The sequence below is a fragment of the Pelodiscus sinensis genome, chromosome 4, assembly GCF_049634645.1.
Source record: "Pelodiscus sinensis isolate JC-2024 chromosome 4, ASM4963464v1, whole genome shotgun sequence".
Classification (NCBI taxonomy): Eukaryota; Metazoa; Chordata; order Testudines; family Trionychidae; genus Pelodiscus; species Pelodiscus sinensis.
Window position 1 is genome coordinate 57,446,861 of NC_134714.1, and position 21,979 is coordinate 57,468,839.

A 21,979-nucleotide genomic window follows, 5' to 3' on the forward strand; every position below is an offset into this window, starting at 1 on the left:
TGATCTTTGAAAAATCATGGCAGACAGGGGAGATTCCAGAAGACTGGAAAAGGGCAAATATTGTGCCCATCTATAAAAAGGGAAATAAGAACAACCCAGGAAACTACAGACCGGTCAGTTTAACGTCTGTCCCAGGGAAGATAATGGAGCAGGTAATTAAGGAAATCCTATGCAAACACTTGGAAGGTAATAAAGTGATAGGGAATAGCCAGCATGGGTTTGTGAAGAACAAGTCATGCCAAACTAATCTGATAGCTTTCTTTGATAAGATAACGAGCCTTGTGGATAAGGGAGAAGCGGTGGATGTTATATACCTAGACTTTAGTAAGGCATTTGATACGGTCTCGCATGATATTCTTATTGATAAACTAGGCAAATATAACTTAGGGCCACGATAAGGTGGGTGCATAATTGGCTGGATAACCATAGTCAGAGAGTTGTTGTTAACGGTTCTAAATCCTGCTGGAAAGGGATAACAAGTGGAGTTCCTCAAGGGTCTGTTTTGGGACCCGTACTGTTCAATATCTTCATCAATGATGTAGATATTGGGATAGAGAGTACGCTTATTAAGTTTGCGGATGGTACCAAACTGGGTGGGGTTGCGACTTCTTTGGAGGATAGGGACATAATTCAAAATGACCTTAGCAAGTTAGAGAAATGGTCAGAGGTAAACAGGATGAGGTTTAATAAAGAGAAATGCAAAGTGCTCCACTTAGGAAGGAACAATCAGTTCCATACATACAAGATGGGAAGCGACTGTCTAGGAAGGAGCATGGCAGAAAGGGATCTAGGGGTCATAGTGGACCACAAGTTGAATATGAGTCAACAGTGTGATGCTGTTGCCAAAAAAGCAAATATGATTCTAGGTTGTATCAACAGGTGTGTTGTAAGCAAAACTCGTGAAGTCATTCTGCCGCTCTACTCTGCACTAGTTAGGCCTCAGCTGGAGTACTGTGTCCAGTTCTGGGCGCCACATTTCAAGAAAGATGTGGAGAAATTGGAAAGGCGACAAGAATGATTAAAGGTCTAGAGAACATGACCTATGAAGCCAGGCTTCATGAACTGGGCTTGTTTAGTTTGGAAAAAAGAAGATTAAGGGGGGACATGATAGCAGTTTTCAAATATCTAAAAGGGTGTCACAAGGAGGAAGGAGAAAATTTGTTCCTCTTGGTTTCTGAGGACAGGACAAGGAGTAATGGGCTTAAAGTGCAGCAGGGGAGGTTTAGATTGGACATTAGGAAAAAATTCCTAACTGTCAGGGTGGTCAAATATTGGAATAAATTGCCAAGGGAGGTGGTGGAATCTCCCTCTCCGGAGATATTTAAGAACAGGTTAGATAGACATCTGTCAGGGATGGTGTAGGTGGAGCTTGGTCCTGCCTTGAGGGCGGGGGGCTGGACTCGATGACCTCTTGAGGTCCCTTCCAGTCCTATTATTCTATGATTCTATGATTATACATGTCCAGCTTTGAAAGCCCTGTGTGAGAGACCATGACCCGAGGCAGACAGGAGTGACCCCAATGCTCCCTCGGACCCTCCCATAGCTGCCAGCACGTCTGCTGCTCCCATGGCTCCCACTGTCCAGGGACGCAGGAGAGCTCAGTCCTGGACTGGTGCAGAGATATTGGACCGCACTGAGGTCTGGAGGGAGGAGACCAACCTCCAGGATCTCTGCACCAGGAAAAGGAACATGGACATCTATGGCCAGATCATCGCCAGCCTGGCTGACAAAGGACACACCAGGACCCTGGATCAATGCCGGATGAAGATAAGGAGATGCAGCAGGCCTCCTGCAAGGCCAGAGAACAGAGTAGGTGCTCTGGGGTGGCATCATAAGCCTGCCACTACTATGACCAGCTTGATGCCATCCTGAGAGGGGGCTGGTCATCTCCCCTGCTGTCATTGTTGAGTTTGGCCAGGATATGCCTGGCATCAGTCTGCAGGAGGGGGTGGAGTGGAAGACAATGATGAGAAGGAGAAAGAAGAGGAAGAAGAGACCAGCCAGGCAACCATGCCCACTAGCCATGAGCTGCTTCTCACTCTGGAGCTGGTCCCCGCTTCCCAGGAAGTCTTCCAGGTTTTGGAGGAAGCTGGGGAGGACACTTTAGGTGAGTTCTATAACTTTCCCTATCTACACATGGGGGTAAGTGATGGGTTGCGAGGGACTACACACTCCTCACAGGCCCTACTCAGCCTGGGGGGTCACACAACAGCGTGTGCATGTGGGTGCACATGGAACACCAGTCTAGAGTACTTAGCTCCATGACAGTTTCACATAGGAACTCCTCGATCCTTCTCACAAGATTCCTGGAGAGGCCTGCCTTACTCTGAACTCTGTGGTAGGACGTCTTCCCATGACAAGCCACCACAAAGGAGTCTGAGGTCATCGAATCACACAGCAGTGCTGCACATGACACAGGGTCATGCCCATACTCAGTCAGCATCCACTTACAGTCAAGTATGGTGAAGCAGAGGAGACTGATCTCGTGCATGGGAACCTGCCAAGAAGAGGAAGTTAAGGGGACCCCAGTAGCATTCTTTCCAGAAAGCAGCATCTGCTGCTCACACACATCTGCTCCAACACCCCCTCCTTCAGAGGCAGGGATAGATGTTCTTTCTCTGTGGGACACTGCCAGTGCCAGACCCAGCATGTGCAAGACACAATAGGAAGCCGAGCCATCCCATCCCTCCTCTCTCCCTCCCGCGGAGCAACCCCGTTCCTCCTTTCCATGCCTGCTTGGCCCCAGGCCATATGTGTTGAGATGCTCCCCTGAGATGTCTGTGCCTTTGATGGAAAGTGCTGTCTAGACAACTTGTGGCATTGCTCGAAGCACATCACCATCATCTGTACTGAGACCTTCATTGTCAGGGCTAGGTTTCATACACAGTGTCTGCTGGGACGACTGTCCTTGTTATATTTATTCACAGCTGGACCAGCTGTGAGCTTGGCGCATCCCCCACCTCTCATGCATCTACCTGACTGAACAGGATTTGCAGGTGGAAACGCATCTGGGAGGAGCTCATGCAGGAGTAGATGATGTACCTGTAGTCCCTCATCCAGGGACAATGTGTGCCAGGAGTGGGCCGCTGACTGGAAGAGTGCCAAGCTGACTGGGAGCAGAGGAAAGCCACCTGGGACCAGCTGGTGTGGTAGCATAACACCATATTCTATACCCTTACCTCAGTGACGGAGTGAATGGCACCATGCATGGAGCAGGCCACCAGCCATCTCCCTACTTCTCCCATGGCTTCCCTTCTCAGACTCACCAGGGGCTGCTGGGGCCCAGAACATGAGGTGATGGGACCTCTAGGGCAGCTGAAGCCACCATACCACCCAGAGGCAGGTGCCACTCCCAGGCCCATCCCTGAGCCTCCCTCCCACCTCTCTCATTCCAGGTTCCTTACCCAGTTCCTCCCCTGCTGTATGTGCCCCCAATAAAGAGTCCTGGTTTTTTTCACAAAAGTTGGCCTTATTGTTTGCTCTGCAGGGAAGAGGGGAGGTGCGAAAGGAAGGCATGGGAAGAGAGGGATGGGGAGGAAAGGCACACAGAGGGAATATAGGGGACCCCTTGTGGAGAGGCACAGGGGAGAGTCTCCCTCAAGGCCTTTCTGATGAGCACAGCCCCTTGATGTGCTCAATGAATGGCACTGGTGTCTGGCTGCTCATATGCTCTGGCCTGCTGTTCAACCTCTGTTCCCCACCTTGGTAGGAGTGTATCCTTTTTGCTCTCACAAAAGTAGTGAAGTAAAAGCAGGCTGACACCACAAAGGGGAGGTTGTACTCACTGAGGTCCAGACGGGTGAGGAGACTCCAGAACCTCTCCTTAAAACAGCCAAATTTACACTCCACTACCATGCGGCACTTGCTCAGCCTGGTGTTGAAGTTCTCCTTGGTGAGGTGCAGGCTGCCAATGTACGGCTTAATGAACCAGAGGAGCAAGAGGTAGGCTGCGTCACCCAGGACGCAGATGGTCATGTCCACCTTCCCGACTCTGATGGTGTGGTCAGGGAAAAAAGTGCTGGCGTGCATCTTTCAGAAGGGGTAAGAGATCCAGAACACGCAGGCATCATGCCTTTCCTGACCATTTAACATTGATTTTGGTGAATTGTCCCTTGTGATCCATATGGGCTTTCAGTACCATGAAGAAGTACCCTTTCCTGTTCACAGTATCTTAGGGTATGTCTACACTACCACCCTAGTTTGAACTAGGGTAGTTAATGTAGTCAATCGAAGTTGCAAATGAAGCCCGGGATTTAAATATCCCGGGCTTCATTTGCATCTTGCCGGGCACCGCCATTTTTAAATCCCCGGTAGTTCGGACTCCGTGCCCGCGGCTACACGTGGCACGGAGTAGGTAGTTAGAATTAGGCTTTCTAATTTCCACAAGGAGTAACGGTAGTTCAAATTAGGCTTTCTAATATTTAAATCCCGGGCTTCATTTGCAACTTCGATTGACTACATTAACCACCCTTGTTCGAACTAGGGTGGTGGTGTAGACATACTCTTAGTCATGGTGGTTGGGGGCCAGGATGGGGATGTGTGTGCTGTCTATTGACCCCCCCTTGCAGTTGGGGAAGCCCATAGTGGCAAAGTCATCTGTGATAGTATCCACGTTGCCCAGAGTGATGACTCTCCATATAAGGACATGGTTGATGGGCATGGCTACCTGCAGGAGCATGGCCCCAACTGTGGTTTTCCCCATGCTGAACTGGTTCCCGACTAAACAGTAGATGTCCAGCATGGCGAGCTTCCATAGGGTGATGACCATGCGCATCTGCATGGGGATGGTGTAGCTCATGCAGGTGTCCTGTCACTTGGGGGCAGGAGTGAGCCACTCGCAGAGCTCCAAGAAGGCAGCCTTGTGCATATGGAAGTTCTGCAGCCACTGCTGATCATCCCATACCTGTCCGAGCTCATCTCTTGCCACCAAAAGTGGAATTCAACACTATTCAGGGGATTGAGGGGCATGTGTAGGAGAAAGAGCAACAGGACCTGGGGGTATGCCTTCACTAGCCCCCTAGTTCAAACTAGGGAGGCTAATGTAGGCATTCGAAGTTGCAAATGAAGCCCGGGATTTAAATATCCTGGGCTTTATTTGCATGTTCCCGTCCAGTCACCATTTTTAAATTCCACTAGTCCGAAGTAACTGTCTGCGGCTACACGCAGCAGTGAAATGGTAATTCAAACTAAGTCCTTAGTTTGAATTAACTGTTACTCCTCATTCCATGGAGTGAGGACTTAGTTTGGTTACCGTTTCACTGCCGCGTGTAGCCGTGGGCAGTTACTTCAGACTAGTGGAATTAAAAAATGGCGACCAGATGGGAACATGCAAATAAAGCCTGGGATATTTAAATCCTGGGCTTCATTTGCAACTTTGAATGCCTACATCAGCCTCCCTAGTTCGAACTAGGGGCTAGTGTAGACATACCCTGGGTGAGCAGGGCCTGCAGTCCACGCTGGGGTTCGTCTTGCTGGTCCTCATCCTCATCCTGCTGAAGCAAAGTGAGGGAAATTTGGAAGTACTGCTCCATGAAGTGCTGCACAAGGCTCATGAGCCTAGCACTGCTTTGCAGCAACTCTGGCTCCATGCTGTGAATGCTGTGGTGTCCTCAAGGGCAACCAGAACACAAGAAGGTATGTGCCGACAGTGTTATTTTTGTGCTCCTTAAGGGGTGAGGCAGTGGAGGAGTAGCTTGTGAGACACAGTCATAGAGATGAGTCCCTGAAAGCATGCATTGCAGCTTGGTTGACCATGCAGGCACAGGAAGTATCCACCCTCCTGGTGCCCTCTCCAGTGTGCTTCCAGGGGCTCTAAGTCTGAGGCAGGCTCTGTTGAATGTAGATGTGCTATTTCAGACTAATTCTAGCTTATTTCAAGCCTTCCCTGTAGGGGGTACACACTATTTAGATTTTGTTAAATCAGGAGTTATTAAGTCGATTTTAGTCATTTCAAAATAGTTTCCTAGTGTGGACATGTCCTACCATATTTTTATGACAACCATAAACCTTGTCTTGCAATATGTTAAGAATCTCAATTAATCTCACCCACTGATTTTAATGGGAAGAGAGCAATCCAAGTACCATGCAAGACTGGATCATATATTACCATGTAGTGGTCATCTTACTCTTGCAGCATGAAGCATACTCCTTGTCTTGGTAAGGAACATTTATCCAGGGACAACAGCAAAGGAAACCAAAGGCACACCAGTTGGGCATTTTAGGAATGCTTTGTTCTGGCCCACAATTGGAAGATATGATATCCACCTTCTGTGAGATTAGTTGGATGATGCCTGAGAAATTAATATATAGGGCAGATGCATCTCATAGAATCATAGGACTGGAAGGGACCTCGAGAGGCCATCGAGTCCAGCCCCCCGCCCTCAAGGCAGGACCAAGCTCTGTCTACACCATCCCTGACAGATGCATCTGTTTTACCTTGTTGGTCCTTCCTAACATGTCTCTCATTTAGGATGATCTTCCCTTCTTGCTAGATTGGGGGAGTAGTTTGGTTTGGCCTGTTGGCCTGCTGCTACTTGGATCTTTATTTAGTTGTACAGGGCAACAGTGATCACCATATCTGGAATAAGGAAAGACTTTCACTTGCTGCAAACTCGCCAGATGGTGCATGTGTGTGAAAAAGTGTTGGCCTTCATGTATATTATACTATGGGCATCAGATGGCAGATTTTGTAAGTTTCTTGGCCAAAAGGCATAGATGTTTTCTTATTTTTGTTAACAAATTGTCCAAGACATTACATGCACAGTTAATCTGTTTAATCTCCACATTGTTGGCATGGTACCTGATGTGAAAGCAAGCATTTCTCGAAATATAGGCTCAAGTAGAGAAGCAAAGAGAGCCAGACAAATGTCGGCAATATTAATGTTACCTTATGAGTCAAACTTTAGACAACAGTAGCTTGATACTCTCCCAGTCTCCACCTGCTTCCCATACCAACATCTGATGCTACTCACAGCATATTGCACAGATCTTCATAATATGAACGGCTCTCTTCTTTGTCCTCTTTAATCACCAGTAAAATAACATTGTTGACTTTTAAAACATCATTAGGTGATAGAGTTATCACTCAATTAAAATTAATAGCACCGTTCACGCCCCTCCTAGAGCTATTGTGTCAGGTTGTCAACAGATTCCATTCACACTTCATATTTTGAAGGCTATCTTTGCACAATACTAGTTATAGGATTTTTTTCAAATAAAAGCTTAGGGGAAAACTATTATTTCACAAAGTTGCCGTGAGCCAGTTCAGTTTACCCTTTGACTGGACTTACTATTGGGCATATGAATGATCAACTCCCACTTGTGTGTCTAGTCCTTGTGTGGAGAAGGAAATTGGGAGACTTGGGTGCAGCATATCACATCTTCATTTCATTGGGGTTGAGTGATGGCTATGCTTTGGCGTTAAAGATAAATAATCACTTTCCTTTCTAATATGATATCTCAAATGAAATGGGGTGAAGGATGTGAGACAGGATGTATAGGCACAGACAGAGATTGGCAGGAAAGGAGGTAATCCTCTCTGGTTAAGTTGGACCCCAGCTACCTGTCCTGAAAGCAAGGAGGAGTGAGTCAGCTGTGGGAAATCAATCTATCAGTCTTCTATCTCCTCCAAACAGGATGCCAGGATCATGTTCTGAGTCAAGTCTGGTAGCAAGTAGATGATTATAGCTGGAAGAAGAAGAGAGAATGAATATATTTATCCCTATCGTCTCTCCAGAAATGGGCTGAAAAGGGCCATACATCAGCCTTGACTTTGAATTTGGCTGAAGTAGGCCATAAAGTGGGCCTACTACTAGTTCTCATGGACATTTGAAAATCTGGCTGCTGCAAGTAGATATCTAAATAGGAACTGAACTATTCTGAAAAAAAAATCTGCCCTTGGCATGCTTTAGTCTGTCCCCTAAAGGGACCAGCCATTCATTACATTTTCATTTTTGTATTTCAGAAAAGCACATAATACAGCTCTATCAAATACACATTGTCTTGCAGTATCCTTTCCTGCTCCCTGCTCCTGCAATGGGAGGAATTAAATTTTCTCATGTTGATTAGCATTGTCCAAAGTAAAATGAAAAGTTTCAGTTTCAATGTGAAAGGGAATAATCCTTAGTGCTGGACAAATGAGTGTAGCTCTAGTGACTCCAGTGGAGCTATGCTGGCTTACACCAGCACAGCATCCAGGTCAAGATGTTTATAACACAGCTTACATGAAACTACTCTGACTGCTTGGAGACACCAGCATGGAAATCTACCATCTCGAGGCTCTTTTGGGAGATACCCAGTACCTCCCTGTTCAGAATGTGTGACTCTGTAGAAAATATGCATGACACCACTGAGTGATAATTTTGCAAAGTTCTTCCACTTACAAGAGTTAAAATGGTGGCACACCTGGGTGTATGGAAGATTCTTCTGATCCCGTGCCCAAAATTAACACCCTGCTACACTTTGCCAAAACCCTACCTCTCCCAAAATATTAAATTTGCCGAAGCAGAATCTATATCACAATTTATAGCAGGTTTCTAGGTTCTATGCAGTGATGGTGGTTTCTGGGTGGTTTTCTTGTTTATGTACTATAGTTCCCTCAATTCTCCTCTGTAATTTCCTTACCGAGACCTTACTTTCAGGTCTGCATATATTTACATGTTTTACTCTACAAGCTTTTAAGCAGCAAATTATATACAACAGAGGTGAGACCTCTGCCAGTTGAGTCTTCTTTTTATTGTTTCCATTGTACTGGCTTTTGGAAAATAAATAAGAATATGAATAGACATAAAATAAATGACAGTTCATGTTCCATAGGTTCATATTTATGACATGACTGGCTCATGGCTGCTTTAGCTGTTTCATAGTCTGCAAGATGTCCTTGATTTGCTGCCTCTCAATATGACAGCTAGCACATGTAATCTTAGTCCACATTACTATCAGATATAGAGATCTTGCTGATTTTACATATTCAGCTTCTGCTTAATTATATGCTGAATTCTTTTGATTTACTTAAATGATTTTTACCTTTTCCCTTCTTTTATTTCCATCTTTCCTTCACTGGAAGGCAGATAAATATAAAGGGAAAAGAAAAATAAACCAAAGCCATCAATGATAAATCAAGATACCCATGAAAAGAAAGAGAGCAGAACATAAATTAATAGAATTAATGAAGCCTTCATCCATAACACCAGGGTTATAATCACTCTTCAAACACTATATAAATTATAATCTCCCAACTTTGCATAACAAAACTGCCCGGCATACTTTGGGCCATGTAAAAGACTTGAGTACCACCAAATAAACACCCTTCTTTTACTGCCTTTCAGATAGTAGTCACACTAGATAACCATTAACTATTATCATATAAAGCAGTGGTTCTTAAACTTACTGCAGCCTGTACCCCTTTGGTTCTCAAAATATGTTCTCGCACCCCTTATTAAAAATAGTTGAAGTAGGTCAGTTCTTTAAACCTAAGATATAACATAACTATAGAATGAAAGAGATAGAATTATATATTTATTTTAATTTCGCAGTAAAATTAAGAATACATGAAAAATTACACACTTTTTTTAGAATTATATATTTATTTTAATTTTGCAGTAAAATTAAGAATACATGAAAAATTACATACTTTTTTATAGTTTACCGGCTCAGTGATTCTTCTGCTGTTACTTTTGTTCAATGATGTTAGAGAAACGAGGAACTTTTTTTGAAATAGCCAGACGCATGTCATCACTCGCATTTAAGCAGTTTCTGGCATTTGTTTTGATGTGTATGAATGATGAAAATCCTATCTCACACAAGTATGTAGTCGCAAATGGCACAAGGATCTTCGCCAGTTGTGGAAACAATATTAGTTGAACACACCAGAAATTCTCAAGGTTCATTGTCTCAAACTCCATTTGGATTTGGCAATTGTCTCATAATTCAATGAGATCATCTTTCATCAAATCACTATCGTTGATGGAATTCAGGTTAAAAAGAAATGGATCCAGTATTTATTTCTTTGCCATATCAAAATCTCCAGTGGAAAAATATCCTTGGAAAGAGTCCATTTGTGCTTCTTCAACATGGCAAGGGTCACTAAAATGAAAAACTGCAATTAGTTATTACTGGGAGTCAAATTACTGCAAGTCAAACTACATGTGACCCATTTTGTTTGGTTTATTTCTCTACGATAACAATAACAGAATATATAAAAAAAAACCTCATACATATACAAGTATAAAATAACACACACAACTAAAATAAGTTCTAACTTTTTTTTTACAACTTAACCTAATCTAACCTGACCTAACCTAATATTGTACTGTAGAAGGTAAACCATGATGGTATACTGTATTTTGTAGGGAGATAATCTCACTACAATTAGCTTAAAAACTTGAAAATAATTTTTTTGTTTGTATATTACAGTAATCATTAAAAATGAATAATGTTAATAAATACATAGGTTTGATGAAACAAATTAGTTGTACTTATGTGCCTGTGCTTAATTTGTGTTTGCACCCCCAGAAAGGGCATCTCACTGGTTAGGAACCACTGATATAAATTAAATGATAATGGCAATGGATGACCGTTGGGTGCCAATGCTATGTTGTTAGGTCTCTCAGATGCCTTTGATACTTCTGATCATACGATAGTCTTGGCTCTTGTACAGATTGTGTCATTGGGGCTGCTGTTGAGTAGCCATACTCATCCTTTACTGAGCATTCAGAGAAGGTGGCATGAAGCAATCATTTTTCTTTTCTCAGGGCACTATCGTATGACGCTCCATAGTTTGCCATCTTGCCTCTTCTCTTGCTCAACATCTCTATAGCTTTGTAAAGAGAGTTCCTGAGAAAGTATGGGCAGTGGATGTTTCAGGATTGTGATGTCACCCAGCTCTATGTCTGTATTTCACTTGACTTTGCTAGTGCTATTGAATATGTGGACTAGCATTTGTAAGAAAAAGAGGTATGGATAAGAGCTAGTTAGCTGAAATTTAGGACAGATAGGATGGAGATAATATTGTTAGACTGAGAAAGCAACCAGAATTGATGCGGGAATGGGGGGAAATGATATCTAGCCCTCTAACTGAGAGTGTGTGCCCACATTTAGTTATGTAAGTTTGTAATCTGGAAGTATTAGCGCTGAGTATTATTGGGGGACAAGTATTGTTTTTCTCATCTGCTTCTGGCTAGGAGATTGCATCCATTTCTTTCTGGTGTGAATGTGGTTACTACAATCCAAACTTTTGTTAATTCAGGGCTAGAGTACTGCAATGTGCTGTATATCAGACAGAAATCTGAAATTGATTAAAAGTGTGGCAAGCTATTTGATACGTGGTGCTTTAGAGCAGGAGTTCTTGACATGGTGTAGTGAGCAAGACCTGCTGCTTTTGATTTCAAGGCAGAATTTAAGATGTTAGTTTTGAAAATTCATTGGAACTATCAAAGGAACCCAAGGCACTTAGGTACCATATTCCCATCAAAATTTAATAGGTTTTGGTAGTTCTCAAACTCTCATGCCCCTTGGAAAATCTAAGCCAGAAAACATTAAATGGCTTTGGTCTTGGGTACCTGGCTCAATGGTCAGTATTAGTAGTACTTATTTCACCTTTTATAGCAGACTTGACATAATAAGAATGGGGCTCTTAGAATTAGTCTCAGTTCCTGATTATAAACTTCCATTTTCTGATAATGTCCATGCACTCAAGAAGTCTCTGTGCACTAAAGTTGAATCTCTTTAGTTTGACACTCTCTGGTCCAGCAACATCCATGGTCTGGCATGATTTTAGTTAGGGATGTTTATTTATCATGGGTTTGGCCAAGTTTCCTGTGGTTCCATAAAGTTTGTTTACAGCCACCAGCCCTGGCTTTCAGCGTTCTGTGATATTATTTAACTCTAATTTACACCTAACTATATTCTAAGAGCCTAGCAAGCAGTGGAGGTGTTGGTAAAGCAGCTAGACAATACTGACCTTCCATGGCTCAGCAAATTCTCTGGTTCAGCATCAGTCAGGTCCTGAGGGCGATAGACTAGAGAGAGTCAATGTGTAATTGAGGAAGAGAAAAAGTATTTTGTCTTATGGATTTAAAATTGAGTTTATTTTTAGTGATGTGAAAGCAGGAAATGTAGCAAATTTAGTTTTGTAGGTAAATAATACCAACAACATGGGCATTTAGAGGGCATGTCTAGATTACATGGCTCCATTAATGGAGCCATGTAGATTTGTTTACTCGGCAAAGGGAAATGAAGCAGTGATTTAAATAATCACCGCTTCATTTACATTAAAATGGCTGCCGTGCTGTGGCGATCAGCTGTTTGGTGGCACAGCACTGTAGTCTGGACACTCTACGGTCGACATCAAAGGCATTTGTTGACCGCCCCGGTAAACCTCATCTCACGAGGCATAACGGGGAGGTTGACAAATGCCTTTGATGTTGACAGCAGAGCGTCCAGACTACAGTGCTGTGACGCCAAACAGCTGATCGGCACAGCGCGGCAGCCATTTTAATTTAAATGAAGTGGCAATTATTTAAATCACTGCTTTATTTCCCTTTGCCTACAACCCTAATCTACATGGCTCCGTTGACGGAGCCATGTAGTCTAGACGTGCCCTGAGTGCTAGGAATATGGCTGGTTTGACAGTGTACATCCAGGATCTGCTGGGAGGTTTGGATAGCTTGGGACTGGGTTAGCTCAGATGTTTTGTATGGGAAAGACTGTGAGGAAGGTCTTGGGGAAGGACATATCTGGTAAAAACCATGTTATCATTTGTGAGTACTGGGACAGGAGGGTGGGAGCTTGACCCCCAACTAAGAGGGAGGCACCACTAAACTCAGGTTGCAATTAAGTACTTGGGGCAATGAAGGAGAAAACAGGAGCAGGTGTGAGGTCAAATACTAGAAATCAGTGATCCAGAAGGGAAAAGCAAGCAGAGTACCCCAAACAGTGTCCAAGCTCCTAAAAAATGCTTCTCAAAGAGCACTGTCCAGAGTCATGATCGTACAAAGGATCCAATTCAGGCCCCGCAGTCACAGAACACCTTTCTATTCATCTTCTTTCAAAAGTATGGTAGGGAAGGGCACTTAGCAGTGGAGAAGAGCAGTATCATCAAGCTATTGTCCAAAGAGCTCAGGGCCAGTTCCAGTAGTTGGGAAATGGATTAGCTGTCTGGGTGCAAATGTTGCCACACTGCAAGAGTATTTAAAGATGAGCTTGGCCAAGATAACTTTCATGCTTTGCAGTGTAAGTTTTGGGCAATTCAGAGGGGGTAGAAGAAGAAGTCAGCAGCTGCACAGGACATAGTAACCTGTAGAATCACAGTGTCATTTCCTGAAGATGAATGTACTTTTCCAGAAGGAGCTATAGGCTTACACAACATTATATTGAGATTTTATATGCACAGAAGTCAGGAAATTCAGAGCTTCTGGTTCCTGCAGGAATTGTAACTCAGCCGCATTGAAGTAGTGGTGGTAAACTTTAAGCACAGGAAGCAGCTGTAGACTTTTGTTACAATTATAACACCCCCCAAAAAAGTAAAACACATAATAACTATCGCAAATAGTCCAGTTACCCACTGTGAAAACTTCAGGCTGCAGTGTTCATAGATGTCTAGTTATCAGAAAGGTAGGAACTTAGGCCTTCCTTGGAAACTATTTTAAATGTCAGTACTAGGTTATTGCTGAATTCTCTAGCACTAATTCTCCTTGTTACGGTGTGTTTCTGAACTTTTTTTTAAGGGGTGGGAATTATGGGTAACCAGTCCTTTAAATCCTTGAGCAAGAAGCAGCTGTAGCCCTAATTGGCCATTTGTATTTGGGTGCTGCTTTGCTGTCTCTTCCAACTGGTAAATATTTTTAGCCCTTATATTTTTTCAGTCCCTGAGAAGAGGTAGATTTTACACAAGCTCCTTGATGTATCTGAGTGTGAAAGGTCCAGAGCCCCTCTTATTTACAGGTTTAAACTCCACAAAAGTTTGCCAAGCAGAGTAATGAGGCAGCTCTGGGGACTGAAAGTCCAAACGTGTTTCTAAAGGATGTACAGGAAACTCTGTATGAATAAAATGTCAGGACAGCTTTATGTTTAGACAGTCATTGTTTTTTTTCAAAACAAAAGAGAAAAGTAACTATTCCCTGGTCTACACTAGGACTTTGTTTTGAAATAACTTCTCCCCCCAAGGCTGAATTTATAAGCGGAGCATCCACACTACCAAACCCATTATTTCAAAATAATGGGCTGCAGAATTTGAAATCTGTACTGATTTTCACCAGGAGTAACATTAATTCCAAAATAGTTATTATGAAATAGCGTTAGTGTGGATGCTCCGGTGCTGCTATTTTGAAATAATTACTCCCCAGAGTAACTTGAACTAATTACTCCCCAGTGCTTCCTGGCACTATAAGTCCGAAATAGTGTGTCCACATTACCGGAGAATAATTTTGAGGCTTCCCCATAGAGTGAACACACCAGTTCAAATTTGTTAAATCAGGAGCTATTAAGTCAGATTTACTAATTTTGAAATAGTTTCCTAGTGTAGACATAGCCTATGTGTTCTGGGGTGATTACTAAGTCAAACAATTGTGTGCATACTACTAGATTGGTTTTATAAAATATATTTTATATTATCATTATCTTATTGAAATTGTAGTGCAGCTTTCAGCCTCAGCTTCTTAGACAGCAAAAGTTACTCAACAAGGACTTTCTGGGTGCTTCCTGTTAGGATACCAACAAGAAACTGGATCAACTTTGAATTAGTAAAAGCAGGCAGAATTCCTCACTGGATTAATAGCTAGCAAAAAGCATTGGCTTCCTGTATAAAAGCTTGCAGTGATATTGAGGTCTTGTTACTATCATTTAATGTTGCTTGGAGCATCAGGGCTGATGAATCAATACAAATGACTGATGCTAGATCATATTATGGGAAAAAAAGATGATGTGATATTTTTTCATATTTATTTTTGAGGAGATGAAATGAATGCTCAGAAAGGGTGAGAGATTTGAAGGCTAAAGTTATTTGTTATCTGAAGATTAGATAGGTATTTAAATATAAGCTTTCACAGTCAGTGTACTTTAATCCTTTTACTGGAAACCCTTGCTATTTTTAATAGATGAAAGGGTAATTCACTCACTCTGTTTCACTTGATCTATTTTAAACACAAAAAGGTTCCCATTTTTATCAGGTAGATGGTTATTTACCTGGCCTATTATTCACTTGAAAATTCATTTAAAAACAACAAAAACTCATGGAATTTATTGATGTCTTAGCAGTCATTTCATTAGAATGACTTTTGGTTGTTTCACTGACATTGCAACCATGAACCTTCAGGAGAGAAATTGGCAGCAAATCTAATAATGTTCAGAAGAGTGCTGGTCAAAAACATTCTTGACTTTCCTCTCTGAGTTCATTCCACTCTTTGAGCTAGAAAATAAGGAAAACAACATATAAAATTGGGCAAGTTTAGCACTGATGTACATTTAGTCCAATCCCATTGAAGTTAGTGAGATGGGTAGCTGTGCAAAATGCATTTGTGCTAGGATGAGTTTGAACCAACATCTAAGTTGCCAGTAAAGTACTATGCTGTGAGTAGCATTCTAAGAATATGGATGAACTCAAGCGCATAATGCAGCATACCAGGAAAAATAATTAAAATATTTAGTAAAACATGTACTTCGGCGAAAATAACAATTATTCAATATGGGTATGTCTACACTTGCCCCCTAGCTTGGACTAGGGAGGCAAATGAAGCATATCGAAGTTGCTAATAAAGTAATAAAGCGCGGATTTAAATATCCCGCACTTGATGAGCATATTCTAAGCCGGTCACCATTTTAAAATGCCGGTAGCCTGAATTAACTTGCCGTGTGTAGACGCGATAGTCCGATCCAAAACTCTTTCCTTGAATTAACTGTTATTTCTCATTGCATGATACTGAAAAAAGGCTTCTGCTTTTCCAAATTTTTTTTTCAGAAAATCAGATACGTTCCTTAGACATGGCAGAGCTTTCCCGGGATACCGTCATAACAGCTAATTCGAGGTAAGGGTTTTGGATCGGACTACCACGTCTACATGTGGCGAGTTAATTCGGGCTACCAGCATTTTAATATGGAGACCGGCCACGAATATGCTAATCAAGCACGGGATATTTAAATCCCGCACTTCATTAGCAACTTCAGTGTGCTTAATTTGTCTCCCTAGTCCGAACTAGAGGGCAAGTGTAGACATACCATGAATCTAGACTCTGCTTCTGAAACTTCATCCTCTAAGCTGAATAAATTTTTTTATAATGCGTTTGTACAGCACCTAGTACAAGGGGGCTCTGCACTGACTGGAGCTTTTACTTTTTTTGGACTAACTGAAGTGTAGGAGCATAAGCTTTCGTGGGAAAAGACCCCCTTCGTCAGATGCATCTGACGAAGGGGGTCTTTTCCCACGAAAGCTTATGCTTCTACACTTCAGTTAGTCTATAAGGTGCCACAGGACTCCTTGCCGCTTTTGCAGATTCAGACTAACACGGCTACCCCTCTGATACTTTACTTTTTTTGGTATTCTTGAACAAGTGAAAATCTAACTTGCCCAGTTCATCTAGGGTTTTCAAATGCAAAACAGTTATATATTAATAATGAATATACTTCAGTGGACATGTTAACAATTTTCACCATTTTATGTTTTCTAAACTGCCACTGTGTCAAAGGCTGTGTCTAGACTACAAAGAAAAGTCGAAAAAAGATACACAAATTGCAAACCTCAATTTGTGTATCTTTTTCCGTTTTTATTCTGAAAGAGGCTTTTCTGACATTTGGTCCATCTACACTGGGCCAAATGTTGGGAAAAAAGCCTCTTTTGGAACATTCCTTCTTTCTCATAGTATGAGGTTTACAAGGATACTTAAAAAAGACTTCTGCTTTTCTAAATTTTTTTTCAGAAAATCAGATGCATTCCTTAGACATGGCAGAGCTTTCCCGGGATACCTTCAGTATCCCAGAAAAACTCTGCAGTGTAGATATATCCAAATAGAATGTAGGCTCCTTCTACACCTGAAGATGTTGGAGACTGAGGATAACCATAATAGGCAGTGTTCAGTTACTTTATTTTGCAGCCCACCGGCATGGTTTATTTGTTTATAGAAAACTGACCAAAAATGTGATATTAAAAGAAATGACTTAGCTAAGATTATTTATTCATGCTGTCTGCTAAGATACTTTTTCTATTTCAGTTCCAGCCAGTGTGGGCAATTTGTAGCATGCTTGCTTCCATGTAAGATCTGATTTAAAAAAAAAAGCCAAAACCTTTCTCTTTATTTCATAGAAGTGAAATGTTGTTTCTTAAAGTTGCATTTAAAAATAGATAAAAACAGTTTTTAACTTTATGTGTCTTTGGGAAAAAAATTCTACCTCAAGAAATTTCTTTAACAAAGAGAACATTATTTCAGACTCTAACATTTCTGTCTGCCTATTATCATTAGTCATAAGCTAAGCCCTGCACTAAATGTCTAGTGAGCACAGATAATGTTCATTTTGTCTGGAAGACAGGTTGCCGCCTGTCAAGGAGAGATGGAATAAATGACAGGTTTGGACTCTGTGCCTTGCAGGCATATTAGGCTAAGAAATCGCCAACATGATGAAAAATTATTTTGTCAAAAATTTGTAGGTCACCCATCATTGTCTAATGTATTCTGTGATTAATTGCTAGCATAGATCAGCATTATGTCTTTCCAGTGAATCGCTTAATTGTTGCCTGCTTCATGCTCTTAATGTAATGACGAGGCATCTGGTCCTTTCACATGTGCTTTTAAATGCCAGCTTTTGCATCCAGGTTACGGGAACTGTAACATTAAACTTAAAGAACTAGCTGAAATTAAAACTTCCGGAAACCGGTCTCTTTTTGCTTTTTTATGGCTGTGTGCATGGTAGGCTGAGTGTTAGTGTTAATGTATGTAGATTTTATTTCTGATGAGTGATTATTTGACTGCTCATTTTACGAAGATTTATGGTGTGCTTTCTATCTCCTGACTGCAGTGCTACTCTTATCTTTAATAAAAGAGATGAGGACATTAATCAGCCTTTGTCAGGAGTCCTGACTAAGACATTAAATGTACTGTATGGGATAGGTAAACACGCTCCAGATCCTTCTCTACTCCAGTAGATCAGGCAAAAAAACACTCATTATATTTATCATAATTTCACATCTGCTGTTTTTGAAGCAATGTACCATGAGGCCATAAACTGTATTACAACTGTGCATAAATTCAACTGATTTGTGGCTGGAGTAACTAATTCCTAAAGTACATTTTAGAAAAACAAGCAGTGAGCCCTGAAATTGCAATTCCATAAAGGCACTAAATTACTGACTGCAGAATCAAGAATTTGCTTGATGTGATTCTGCAGTGACCATTTTATAAAAAGTGACAGTGCGCCTGTGATTGAGTCAATAAAATAAGGACGAGTGAGCCGTACACTCAAACAAGATTAAAGAGAAAGAGAATGACAGAGGACAGACACATGAGATATAAATAGAGGAAAGAGTAATATTTCCCTACAAAATATCTTTAGGATGTAACTATTAATAACAAAAATGTTAATTTGTTGGTAATCATTTAACTATTTGAAAAATACAAAGAGTAATATTTTGGTTTTAGTTAAACATATAGAATGATGCTATAAAGCAAGGCTGTAATTCATTTATGATGAAAGAACTGTAGTTATTGTCTCAAAATGCCTCATAGGGTTAAACTGGCCTGATTTTCTCACTTGGATGTCAGGAGTAGCCCAAATGAAGTCAATGGAATGACACCAGTCTATGAATGACATACATAGACAAAGAATCAGGTCTAAATGTTTTAAAGTGAGTGTACAAAGGCAACCTTTTCCGAAATTAGAAAGAACATAGAGGGTATCATAGTATAGACATCCAATGTCATATTTTGCCATCATCTCTATGGATGAAGTAACTTTTTCTCCCAGATGTTTCAGGGCAAAAGAAAGAAATGAAGAGTAAGATTCTGCCAGGCTTTTCTCAGCCATTCTGTGTCTTTAGTGTGCAGAATCTAGATAGATCTAGGAATGGACCAGCCTTCTAAGTAAAGGAAATGTAACTGAAGTGGCATTATTTTTGGAAAAAGAAAAACCTGATGTTCATTTTTGTTTAAGACAAAAGAAAGCCTGGTACATAAAATTTTAGCAAATGTAAGAAATGAGAAGAAAGGCTGAAAATATTGATAAGGCTGGCTTTTCCTCTAAGTGATCGCTGTATGTTGGTACATTTATTAATGAGGGAACATTTCTCTTGTATGATTTTTTAAAAAGAAATGTTTTTAATGCATGGCTTCTGAAAAAATTTAGTCTCCAATTATTTTATGCATCACTGCCATCATTGGTATATGGTCAATAAGACTGGTGTAGCATTATCACATATGATGCTTATTAGCCTCTAAAACTGTATGTTTTGAAACAGCATCCTTATGTGAATTTGGTATACGTGTGTATGTGGAGAAAGAGCATTTACTCTGGGAAATGAAAGTAATACAGCCCTGTTTGATACTGTTCAAATGCGTAAATTGCTCAGTTATAATACTATTCTTGATCACCCATCAAACCTGGTCAACTTTTATGGTTATAAATCTGCAGAGATTATATTGAATATATCTATATGCTTTCTCCATTATATCAAGATAAAATGTTTGTTTGCATCCATATGCATTGCATAGCTTCTATCTAATAGCATCAATCTGTGCATCACTGAGCGTTTCTTATTCTGACCTTATTACTTTACTGAAATTAAGCTTGAAACAATCTGATGTCAGATACTGTATATCTACTTTTATTGCCAGCCTTGTTGAGCTCCTCCATATTGCTAGTGCTGCATCTCATTTTAGATAGGTTTAACCAGATATATATTCTCTATTTTACTGAGAGACTGATAAATTGTCTTCCATGTTCTAAAGCAGGAGGACAGTCTTGCTCATGCATTTCTGAGAACAAATGTAAATTCACATGCACACGGCTCACCAAAAATTCATAGTTCTTTTCTTGGCATCACAAATAAATCCAGCATATCACTAGAGACGAGTAAGGACAGTACAATGAAGTTGACTGGCTCAGCATTTCCTATTTAGTGGCAGTTTCAAATGAACTTGAAGAATCTGTAAAAGTTTGATTATTATGTTATATTCAAAAGGATTGGCTCAAACAACAAAGCTGCAATAGAATGAATTGTAAGGAGTCAATAAAATGCAAACTACCTTCAGACCAATGCAATCTTTTCCCCCTTTCACCCACCCCATCTTCTTTCTTTCTCTTCCCATTATCATATAAACGTAGCAGTTTCCTGCAGAGTTTCACCGCAGTCAAATAAAATTCAATGATAAAAATCACTGAATAGGTCCATTAAAATGCAACTAAAATGATTCTTAGGATCACATCCAGGGGATTAATATATTTAGGAGCTGTCCAACATTAGCACAGATTTTTCAATATGCATGGCCTGATCCTGATCCTGCTCTTTGAAAAATGGTCAGGGGTTACTGGCATGCGTAAGGGAAATATTATCCCTTTATAATTAATCTGAGATTTACTCCATGTCCTGATACCACAAATACTCTGATACTCATATAAGCAGCTGGCTGCTGTATACTGGTGATTTGGTGGCTGACTGACAATGTTGACTCCATCTGCATCTGTGATGGATAGGAGGAGTGCTGGCCAGTACTCGGTGACTAAAGGGTTAAACTCAGGTAGCTACCAGGAGAGGGTGAGGGTATTGGCAGAAAGCCAGGAAAGCCAATGGGAAAGACTGTTGAAATTTGAATTGTATGTAGATACCTAGCTGCTTCTTCCTTTGTGTGAGTTCTAAGTTAAGGGCTGGAGGGAGCAACATGCAATAATCAGAACTACCATACCTCCAAGGAATTCAGGGCATGGAGATGGACTAGACCATGAAGGGATCATGAGTAAATAAGGGGAAAATGTATATTTAGTCATGATAAGGGAATTTTTCTTTTTTTTGTTGTTTGGTTAAACTTCTCTGGGTAAAATCCATGTGCTCCTCACCCCCTGCATTCACTATATAAGCTGTACCCAGAGATACTATGTTGTCTGTGTTTTAATTTGCTCTTCTCAGTTGCTATGTAACACCTGGCAACCAACTATGCTTTTTAAGGATATCTTTTTTATTTTTGTTAATAAAATAATTCTTTTTTAGGTGATGATTTGATTCTTGTGTCCTGGTAGGTAACGGATCTGTGTTTGTGCCTGCCTAACCTGAGAAGTCAGTTATCAAAGACACAGTTTGTTTTCCATGTTTTCTTTTTTTTTTCAGGGTCTCTTGTGGCAGAAGAGCTTGGGGTACCCTTGGGGAAGGATTTCAAGTGTTCCTTCCTGGTTTTTTTCAGGATTTTTTAACAATCATTTGATAGTGGCAGCCTATCTTCCACAGTCAGTGCATGTGTGACCCTAGGGAGTTTTTTGTAAGCAGAGTCTATAGAGGCAAGGTATTTAAGGTCTTTCACGGGCTCTATACTCTCAGGGACAGAGTAGGGAACAGCCCTGACAAATCCCAGATGTAAGGCTAGCTTCCAGTTCACCACAGTTAATCAGACTGTACTACACAGTATTCTAGTCTATTCTATTAATGTTCCTACATAGTGTTCATCACCATATTTGAGTGCCTTCTAATGAGAAATAAACAGCTGTCTTATGTGGTTTCTTCTCCATACTTAGAACAACACTCATTAATTAAATGGAGAGGGAGTCTTAACAAATACCATGAGACAGTCTGCAATTAAGAGTAAGAGGCCTATGAGCTGTCAGCGTATGGTGTCTCCCATTGTATGCTCATTGCACACAGCCGCATCAATTAGCTGCAATGTTGGGAGCTGACCAAGGGCCTGGCTTATACTGGAAAGCCAGGGTACATTTGTTTATAAAAAACAGCAGTTGCTCATTTGTACAGCCTAAGATTAGATTTCCTCTAAGATCCACCTGTCTTTCTCTTCAAGCA